This window comes from Eubalaena glacialis, chromosome 8, assembly GCF_028564815.1.
Source record: "Eubalaena glacialis isolate mEubGla1 chromosome 8, mEubGla1.1.hap2.+ XY, whole genome shotgun sequence".
NCBI lineage: Eukaryota > Metazoa > Chordata > Mammalia > Artiodactyla > Balaenidae > Eubalaena > Eubalaena glacialis.
The window spans coordinates 9,387,176-9,398,085 of record NC_083723.1 but is presented as its reverse complement, the minus strand read 5'-3'; the positions used below and the strand labels follow the sequence as shown (position 1 = coordinate 9,398,085).

At 42.7% G+C, this 10,910-nt stretch overlaps 1 non-coding gene across 1 annotated transcript; it reads left to right on the top strand.

Annotated features, from left to right (window-relative positions):
* The first annotated feature begins 8,143 nt into the window (after positions 1-8,143).
* Positions 8,144-8,273, top strand: LOC133097075 (small nucleolar RNA SNORA11). The gene has a single exon (XR_009701950.1). It is a non-coding gene; the product is annotated as a small nucleolar RNA SNORA11 (small nucleolar RNA).
* The last annotated feature ends 2,637 nt before the right edge of the window (positions 8,274-10,910 follow it).

Sequence of the window (10,910 nt, the reverse complement as noted above, 5' to 3'; positions counted from 1 at the left end):
GCAAAAGCAAATGCGTTTTTGAATGTTTGGCATGTCTGGACACCCTGCGGTGAGTCCTCACACTTGATTAATGGTGTGGCTACAGAGTTCCGGGTTGAAACTCACTGGGAATCTGGAATGACTAGTGAACATTCTGATGCCCGTTCGGCTCTGCTTCCTTTGCAGGTGATCTGCTTTTTTCTATGGAAGTTCCTAGAATCTTCTCTTTATCCTTAATATTTTCACAGTCTTAAAAAAGGAGGCTGAATATATGGTCTAGTTCAATCATGGTGAACTCTCGGTGGCCTCTGAAACTGAAGACTTTGTATTGTTTCATGGATCAACCAGACCCTCCCTTTTAGTCAAATTATGGCCATCCTGCATTGATCTTCTGTCTCTTTTTAACCTTTTCTTTCATATTTTCTGTCTTGTCTTTTTTAGCTCCATGGTTTATTGAAACAATTGATTTCATTTCTAAAAGGTCTTCTTGTTTTCCAAGTGTTCCTTTGTCGCAGTATCCTATTTTCATATGTTTGTTACATCTTCCTGAACAACTCTGAAAATACAAACTCAAATCCTTTATGAAGGAGCTCTTCTGTTGCAGAATGATCCACGCTTCCGGGTCAGTTTTCCTGTGGATTCTCCCTTCTCTTCATGCTCCCTGCTCTGACATTCCTCCCGTGTTCTCCCCAATATGGGGCCTGAAGTGGCCTCACTCCGCCCCTGTGGCAAGGCCGCCTCCCTGACCACACTGCGATGGTGTGGGTGCGGACCAGCAGGCGGGGCATGTTGTGGGTCCACATTCCAGAAGGGGTGGAGCTGATTCTGGGTGCCAGCACCACTCTGGAAACCCTGGGACTCCCCAGAAAGCTCCATGTCTTCAGGGAAGAATCCTCTGGTTTTGCCTTTGGGTGGGTGGCTTGCACAGGTATCTGCTCTCTGGACAGGGTGTGGGAGATGTCCAGGGGCTGGAGCTGCAGCTGCTCCAGACACAGAGCTCCCATCAGTGCTGGGTGTCTGCGTCACTCCCACTCCTGGCCTCCACTATTCCCGATGACCTTGAGCTCAGGGCAACAGGGCAGACTTCCGGGATGTTGCCGGCTGTGACATCCCTCGCTCTGTTCACCCATCCACAAACACCGGTCCCCATGCCTGTCTCAAGTCATCCATAGACAGAACAACTTTCCTTCCTCCTTTGCTCTCATGCGTGTATTTTCTGTGCTTCTATGAGGCCATCCAATGGGGTTTCCAGAGGGATAAAAGCAAATGCAATATCAACATTTAAATTATTGCTAGAAGTATGGGTGACAAAAAGGCATCACTTCATGGCTTTATTTTCCATTTCTTTGCTTACTAGTGAAATTTAATTTTTGTCACATATGCATCAGTCATTTGTATTTCCCCTGGGACATGACTCTTCACATCCTTTGACAACTTAAATATTTGGGTCGTCATATTTTTCTTAATTTTGCATGAGCTCTTTATACATAAGAAGTTGTTCAGGCTTGTTATAATATCTGCTGCAAATAGTTTTCAGCGTGTAATTTAAGAATAATGGATTCCTCTGAAGGAGAGTAAAGCCATGGTGAAAAATGTGTTCTTATCATTCACTGCTGTATTTGCATTTTAACTAGATCACAGGGCCGTTCATATAACCCCTTGAATTTAACCCAAACTGCTCAGCACATCATTCTGATAGCCTCCCTCCACCTCTTTCTGATTCCCCTGAGCAGTACAGAAGCCAGATTAAACGTGGGTAGTCTGATTTGCCCAGAGAGAATATCATGTGCTCTCTGCAATTACTTGTTACTTAACAACTTGATCTATTTATGTTTATAAGAATCAGGTAGTGCCAATCTAGTTCATGAAGAAGCCACTTGATGGCGTGCCATGTAATTGCACCTGGGCTAATTACATAAATCGTATATTTGTGTTCCAAAACGAGCTTTGAAGCTGTTCTCTTTCAATTGTTCCCCATAAGCAAACAGAATTAGGCCCAGAAAGCCAAACTGAGTGATCCCTGGTGATCAGTGGTTAAGAATCTGCCTTCCAGTGCAGGGGATGCAGGTTCGATCCCTGGTCGGACTAAGATCCCACATGCTGCGGGGCAATTAAGCCCTCGTACTACAATTAGAGAGACCGCGAGTGGCAACTACAGAGCCCAGGCATTCTGGAGCCTGTACGCCACAACTAGAGAGAAGCCCATGCACTGCAATGAAAGATCCCACGTGCCGCAACTAAGACCTGATGCAGCCAGAAAGAAAGAAAGAAAGAAAGAAAGAAAGAAAGAAAAAATAAAGAAAAGAGTATAAAGACAAGCTACAGATTTGGAGAAAATAACTATAAACCACATATCTGAAAATGGGCTCATATCTAGAATATATAAAGAAGTTTCAAAATGAAACAGTAAAAGAAATGGGCAAACATTTCACCAAAGATGGTATGCAGATGGCAAAAATGCACATGCAAATATATTCATTATTGGCCAATAGGGCAGTGCAAATTAAAACCATGATGAGATGGTTTACTACACACCTATTAGAACAGCTAAAAAAAATAACAAAAACAATATCAAATGCTGGTGAGGATTCAGAGAAACTGGATCTCTCACACACCACTGGTGGGAATGTAAATGGTATAGCCACTTTGGAAATTCATTTGGCAGGGTTTTTTCCTTGTTTTAAAATTAAACATACAACTACCATATAAGCCAGCAATCACACGGCTGGGTATTTACCTGTTATGGACTGAATGTTTGTGCCCGTCCCCCTGCCACCAAAATGCATATGCTGGAATCCTAATCCCCAAGGTGATGATAATTGGAGGAGGTAGGGCCTTTGGGAGGTGATTAGGTCATGAGGGTGGAGTCCTCATGAATGGGATGTGTGTCCTTATAAAAGAGACCCCAGAGGGGTCCTTGCCCCTTCCACCACAAGAGGACACAGTGAGAAGGCTCTGGCTGTGAACCAGAAGAGGACCTTCACGAGAACATGACTGTGCTGGTGCCTTGATCTTGGACTTCCAGTCTCCATAACTGTGAGAAAAACAGTTCTGTTGTTTATAAGCCACCCAGTCTGGGGTGTTTGGCTATAGAAGTAAGTATGGTTTAAGGAGATGTGGAAGGGTTCTAAATTGACAAGGGGCGGACTGTCGTGGTTAACTTATGTCAACCTGCCTGGCCTATGGTGCCCAGTTTATTGGTCAAACACTAGTCTAAACGTTGCTGTGAAGATATATTTCAGCTGTGATTAATATTTAAATCAGTTACTCAGGCTCTACTCAGATGTGGAGTAAGGTTACTAATGCTCTGTAATGTGGGGGGGCCTCATCCAGTCAGTTGAAGGCCTTAAGAGCAAAGACTGAGGTTTCCTGAAGAAGGGGCAACTCTGCCTCAAGACTGCAGCACAGGGGCTTCCCTGGTGGCGCAGTGGTTGAGAATCAGCCCGCCAATGCAGGGGACACGGGTTCGAGCCCTGGTCCGGGAAGATCCCACATGCCGCAGGACAACTAAGCCCGTGTGCCACAACTACTGAGCCTGCGTTCTAGAGCCTGCGAGCCACAACTACTGAGCCCGTGCGCCTAGAGCCTGTGCTCCGCAACAAGAGAGACCACTGCAATGAGAAGCCCGCGCACTGCAATGAAGAGTAGCCCCCACTCGCCGCAACTAGAGAAAGCCTGCACACAGCAACGAAGACCCAATGCAGCCATAAATAAATAAATTAATAAAAATTTTTAAAAAGGCTGCAGCACAGAAACCCTGCCTGAGCTTCCAGCCTGCTGATCTACTCTGCATATTTCACAGTTGCCCCACAATCACATGAGCCAATTCATTAACATCCCTCTCTCCCTCTCCATTCTATTAGCTCTCTTTCTCTGGAGAACACTGAATAACACACCAAGAGAAAAATCACTGAACTTGAAGGAAGCCCATAGAAACTTCCCAAACTGAAATGCAAAGAAAAAAAGAGCAGAACAGACCATGCAAGAACTATAGAACAATATCAAAATGTGTAGCATATGTCTAATTGGAATACCAGAAGGAGAAGAAAGAGAAAGGGAGGTAGAAGAAATGTTTGAAGTAATAATGGCTGAGACTGGTCCCAAATTAATGACAGATACCAAACCACAGATCCAGGAAGCTCAGAGAACTCCAAGCAGACTAAAGGGTGAAAAAACCACCTTAACTCTGAAGGAACAAGTGTAAGAATTAGAGAGACTTTCCTGCCAGGAACCATGCAAGAAGGAAGAGAGTGAACTGACATCTTTAAAGTGCTGGAGAAAAAAGAAACCTAGAATTCTATATCTAGAGAAATTATTCTTTAAGAATGAATGAGAAAAAAGTAATTTCTAAAACAAAACTGAAGGAACTCATTGCCACCTGACCTGCCACACAGAAATATCAGAAGTTCTTTGGGTAGAAAGGAAACTGCATAGATCAGATACTTGTATTTGTACAAAGAAGGGAATATTGCTGGAGAAGGAATAGATGGAGGTTAAAATAAAATATTTTATTTTTCTCGTTCTTAATTGATCTAAAAGTAGTTGTTTTTTTTAAGCCAGTAATAATAACAATGTATTGGGTGACTAAGTGAGATGAATGATAACAATGACGGGAGAACCAGGAGGGAAAATGTGGGAATAGCCAGTACCTGTACCACATGGAGCTGTAGAGTGTTGTTTTGAAGGTGGACTAAGATGAGTTAAAAATGTACAGTGTACTCTCTAGACCAAAAACTAAAAATTTTTCAAGAAGTATAAATGATATGCTAAGAAAATATGAAAATACAATAATGTAAAGTGCTCAGCTGAACTCACAAAATGCACCAATAGGGAAAAAAGAGCAAATAAAATGACGATAAAACAGTTACAAAGATAGTAGATACCAATCCGTCTGCATTAATAGTCATTTAAAATATGAGTTGTCTAAGTACACCAGTTAAAAGACAGAGATTTGCAGAGTGGACATAAAGCAAAAACCCAACTATGTTGTCTACAACAAACCCACCTAAATATAAATATTTAGATAGAAAATCTCCCTAAAGAAAGAAACAGAGAAAGAAATACCATGCTACTAGTCAAAAGAACACTAATCAAACAAAAGCTTGAGGAACTGTATTAATTTCGGACCACATAGATTTCAGAACAAGAAAGATTATCAGGAATGAAGAGTAACATGATAGATTCTCTAAGAAGCTATGACAGCACTAAGCATGCATGAAGCTAACAATACATTAAAAATATGTCAAAATATATAGAGCAAGACTAATAGAACTGAAGCGAGAATGTACAAATCCATTTTTGTAGTTGAAACTACAACATGCTTCTGTCGGTAATTGATCAAGGAGGCAGGAAATCAGATGATCTGTAAAACACTATCAATCAACTTGACCTAATTGGAATTTAGAGAGTTCTCCATCCAACAGCAGAATACACGCTCTTCTCAAGCTCATATGGAGCATTCACAAAGGTAGACCACATTCTCAGCCTTAAAACACACCTTAACTGATTTAAAAGAACAGAAATCACACAAAGTATGTTCTGACAACAAAAGAATTAAACTAGAAGTAAGTAACAGAAAGAGGAGTGAAAAATCCCCAGATAGCTGGAGAGTAAAGAACACACTTCTAAATAATCCATGAATCAAAGTCCAGAGAAACTTCAGAATACTTTTCACCAAATGAAAATAACAATTATCAAACTTTTCATTTTGATAGTTAGCTGTTGGAGGCTGCATTAGAAGCCTCATACCTGCATTAGAAGGGAAGTCTCAGATCAATAATCAGAGCTACCACCTCAAGAACCTAGAAAAAGAAGTGCAGAATAAACACAAAGCAAGCAGAAGGAAGGAGATAAAAGAATACGAGAGAAATCAAGGAAATAAAAACACAAAAGCAATAGGAAGACACACACGTCCGTGCGCGTGGGCATGCATGCACCTGAACATCCTGCTCTAGCCTTCTTTCCAAGAATGGACTGAGTTCCCCTCTTTTCTCTGACATCTCCCTTTCCCACCACGGAGAGGTTCTACCTGGGATGGACAAGGGTATTCTCTGTCCTCCGGGAACTGAGTGGATGGGCTGTGTCCTCCAGGCTGGGCCCTTGGTGTGCAGAAGGTTCCTATACAACCTGGGCACCTCCTCTCGGGTCATTTGCATGTCGCTAACATTATTTTGCATATCAAACCCAAACCTTCTTTCTTTTTAAACTCACTTGGTATAGATTCTTGCCTCTCTAACTTCTCCCCTCATATATGTTGTGGGTCCATAAAGGTCAGGATTTCAGAAAGGCAAAAGGATGGTCCATCACCCATTGCTCAGAGTACTCTGCCCATTGACCTGAAGGATGGTCTGGGAAGATGCTCAGCATGGTGGCCACCATCCAAGATCTATTTGTCACTTCTGTTCTAGAGCGTGGTTCCAGGTACCTTTCCCAAATGTCCCTTCCAGTTCTTCACCTGCAGGATGACCACTGTCCTACCTCTGCAAACCCTATTTCCGGGAATGTGCCCGGGGGTCGCTGCCACCTTGCTGGTGATACACCAGCTCTCATCTCTTGCCCTACACAGAGCCACCACACCTTTTGCTTAAGGAGCTACTGTTAAGCCATGTATCTTTTACCTTTTTTTTTCACTTTTTATTTTGAAATGTTTCAAACATACAGTGGATATTAAAATGAATATCCATATACACACCGCCTAGATTTCACTGTTAACATTTTGTTATATTGCTACAACTGCTGTTTTTAGCTGAAGTATTTAAAACTAAATAACATACATTGTGGCATTTAACCCTAATTACTTTAATGTTCTCCTCTAAAAATCAACTACCCTTTCCTATATAATACCAATCCTATTTTCCACACCTGAGAAAATTAACAATCATTCTTTGTCATCATTTCATACCTATTAGAAAGTTAAGGACTTCCCTGGTGGCGCAGTGGTTAAGAATCCGCCTGGTCAATGCAGGGGACACGGGTTTGAGCCCTGGCCCGGGAAGATCCCACATGCCACGGAGCAACTAAGCCCGTGCATCACAACTACCGAGCCTGCGCTCTAGAGCCCACGAACCACAACTACTGAGCCCGCATGCCACAACTACTGAAGCCCGTGTGCCTAGAGCCTGTGCTCCACAACAAGAAAAGCCACGACAATGAGAAGCCCGTGCACTGCAACAAAGACCCAACACAGCCAAAAATATAAATAAATAATAAATAAATAAATTTATTAAAAAAAAAAAAGAAAGTTAAGTGTCTCCTATTGTTTCCGAGATATCTTTAAAATATGGTTCATGCAGATCAAGGACAGAATTTTTGATTTTTGATTTCTTGTGTCACTTTTAAGCTAAATTGACTCCTCCCTCACCTCCCTTTTTCACTATATTGTTGAAGAGGCCAGGTCAGTGGCCTTGTAGAGGATCTGTCCTCTGGTGGGTCTGACTGTCCTGCAGTGGTTTAATGGCTCCCTATTTCCTGTCTCTGGAAAGGAGGTCCCTAAGCCCTGAGGTGGTTCTGTCTGAACAATTTAAGCAGGAAACCACATCAGGGTTCCACAGGCTGCCTGGTTGCCTGACTGTTCCATTTGCTCAAGTAGCTCTCCGGGTTTAGGAGCTGAAAGCTATTGGGGTGCACATCTGGAACCCTGAGTGTATCTAGCCCCGTCTACCTCAGGGCCCTGAGTTATTTCATCAGGGGCTATGAAAGAGGATTTTCTCATCTTACCACCTGTGGTTATTAGCTGGCCTAATTCCATACAGAAGATTTTTTTCTTATCAGCTGGGGCTATTTAGTAACCCCAAATATGGATTCTGCAGGAAAGGTGAATAAGGCCTTCATTCTTCCCCCTGCCTAACTGAATTTTCAGAGGAAAGCATTGGTATAACTCTTGGTTCTAAGGAAGGCAAGTTAGGGAAGGGTTTTTGTTTGTGTGTTTGCTCTCTTTGAGAATTATTATGAGCTCATGGATTTTTATAGGTTGAATGTGTTTCAGTCAACCATGGTTACTCTCCTTTCCGATGGTTTGCTTGTCTCCACTTTGGTTGGTGAGAGCCCTGTTAAGCTGCTCTGGCATCCTTTCTCCTCATTTAGGGTTTGTCACGTTGGAGAGCAAATCTCAAGACTTGCCTTTATTCCAATTAGACATGATAGCTTGTTCAAGACCGTTAAGGTTGGGGTGTGCTCAAAGCAGGGGGCCTGAAGAAACGGCTCCTCTGTTTACAGCATACCCAACAGGAATCTGGGTGCATTGTGACAAGGGGCACAAAACTTGTGACCTTCCTATGAACAAATACCCAGCCCACGTCCCCCTGTACCTTCACGTGGCTGCTGCACAGGACCAGTGGGACAGGGCTCAATATTGAAAGGAAAGCTACAGTATTTAGTGGGGGAGTTTGCCACCTAGAGCCTGTCTGGTCCGTGCATGGGTGGGCCATGAGTGGTGTTACAGACATAAAGGCTTAGAACCTCTTTTTTGAAAAAAAAAGAAAAAGAAAAATAGGATCTATATGCCATTCTGGAAAAGGGAAAACTATGGAGACAGTAACCACAAAAAAAAGATCAATGGTTGCCAGGAGACTGGGGGGAGAGGAGAGATGAATACACAGAGCACAGAAGTTTTTATAAGCAATGAAAATACTTTGAATGACATTATAATGATGGATATATGTCATCATACTTTTGTCCAAACCCATAGAATGTACAACACTATTCACTTCATTAAAGTGAACCCTAAGGTGAACTGTGGACTTTGGTGATTATGTGTCAACGCAGTTCATCACTGGCTTAAAAAAAAAAAAAAAAAGGTACCACTCTGTTGATAATGGCTATGCATGTGAGGGGAGGGGGTATATGGGGAATTTCTGTACTTTCCTGTCAATTTTGTAGTAAACCTAAAACTGCTTTAGAAAAAAAAGTCTCAAAAAAAAAAATTAGCACTCAGGGTAGAAGTTTTTGGCAAAACTTTTGTTTCACTTTTATATATGTATACATATTAGATATGTGTTTGTTGGATTGTGGTATAAAATGTATTTTTTAGATCATGAAAGTTTGCTGGCCACTGTAATTAAGTTATACTGGCAAATAAAAGCACAAATTAACCTAAAAAAAAAAAAAAAAGACCATTATCATTCTTAGGTCCAGGGCTGGTACACATCCTCCCAGGCCATCTGGACCCCACACCATACCAATCCAGCTAATTGCATCTGCAAACTTGATTAACTATTTGGAGATAATTCCATGAGGACAAGAAAATACATATAAGTTTGTCCAAATTTTGTATCACAAATTCAATGGTATGATTTGCCTTCAGCCTCATGAGAACAGTGAGATTTCCCTGAGGGCCTGGAGGATTTACCATCTGACCAGAGGACAAGCTACAGTGAGGAGACTGAGGGTGGGTCCTAACCAATGAAATTACATAGCCTGATTATCACATGAGAGTCACTCCAGTTCCCCCTGGGGAGTGGCAGGTTAGATGTGTGGCCCGTGAGCTCCCAAAAGACTGGCTGGTAGAAGGGGCACGGCCTGGATGACCCCTCACATCTAAGAACTGCCCTGTAGTGAGATATGCGGGAGTTGCTGTGATCCCGTAAGATGATGAGCAGCACAGAAGCAGAAATAACAAGGGAGACAATGAACTCTGAGGGTACAGAGCACAGCTCTCAGGCTGTTGAGAAACTGACACATGGCACATGGTGGGAGGTGCTGAGTTCTCTTCAGGGGTTACCTTGTGTAATCTGCGACTGTAAGGGAGGAAACCGAGGCATGAAGCATGTAGTAGAAGTGTGGAAGCCAGAGTCCCGCAGGCATGCTCTGTGGCTCCCACAGTCCGAGGCGGCCCCCACCCAGCTGGAGCCAGCTTGGTTATAGATGGGACTGGCAGGAAGATGGCGTGCAGGACACACTCTACAATCACTTACTTCTCAGGAACGTCACCAAAGGAAAACAGGATTTCTGCCAGTTAAACCCTAATGCATTGACGTCAAAGTCTATCAGGTCACACTGTCACCTAATAGCTCACACACCCAGCAATTTCGCAAGAAACTGCAATCAGCCAACTGCCCCCCACCCATCTGCGGGGCTTCTGAAGCACGTCCTTTGCTGATGACTCAGTGTTCATTTGCAGCGTGTTTGGGGGTTCACGAGGATTCTTTCTTCTTATTACAAAGGACCAAGAGTGATCGGTCCCCGTACTCCTGGTGCAGGCTGGGAGCAGTTCCTCTAATTACAGGTTGTAAAGTAGCATTTTCCCTGTTAACAGCCTGAATGGCTCTCACAAAGCGAATTAGGAAGTTTGTTATTTTGCTTGATGTGCCAAAACATGCCCATTAATTTCAGTGAATTGAGAGGGGAAAATACACATTGACCTATGGGCTGCATTATGAGCATCAAAATATTTGTGTTCTAAAGTGTAGCCTGGAACACATTCTCCGTATTTGCCTTTCCAGATACAGCTTTCATTTAGTTTTCATTCTTTAATTCAGTATAATGTCAGTTTAAGATTTTGAAAATTGAACACAATGTGCTTTCAAGTATATTTTAAAATATGGGGTTAGTTTCCTTTTAAGACTGAATATGCTTTTTAAAATAAAAAGGGTGTGTGTTTTCCAGGATTCCAGTACCCTGCAGAATTTAGCCTGAGTTCTTTAGGGTTTTCACTATCTGGCCACTTATGTCACACCCTTGTCTACGTCTCCTACGCAGGACGTGCCATATGCCAGGCACTACTGTTGTCTGTACCTGCAATGTCCATGACCTGTTGTTAGACTCTGGAATATTTTCAGCTGTTAGTAATAGAAGAAGAGCTCTAGTGGCTTAAATAAAACAACAACAAGTCAGAGCTTGGCTCAGCAGCTCAAAAGTGTCAGGGCAGCCATTTTAACAATAGTCCTGGCCTGTTCCTCATACCACAGTGTGGCCACTGCGGCTCTAGCCATCAC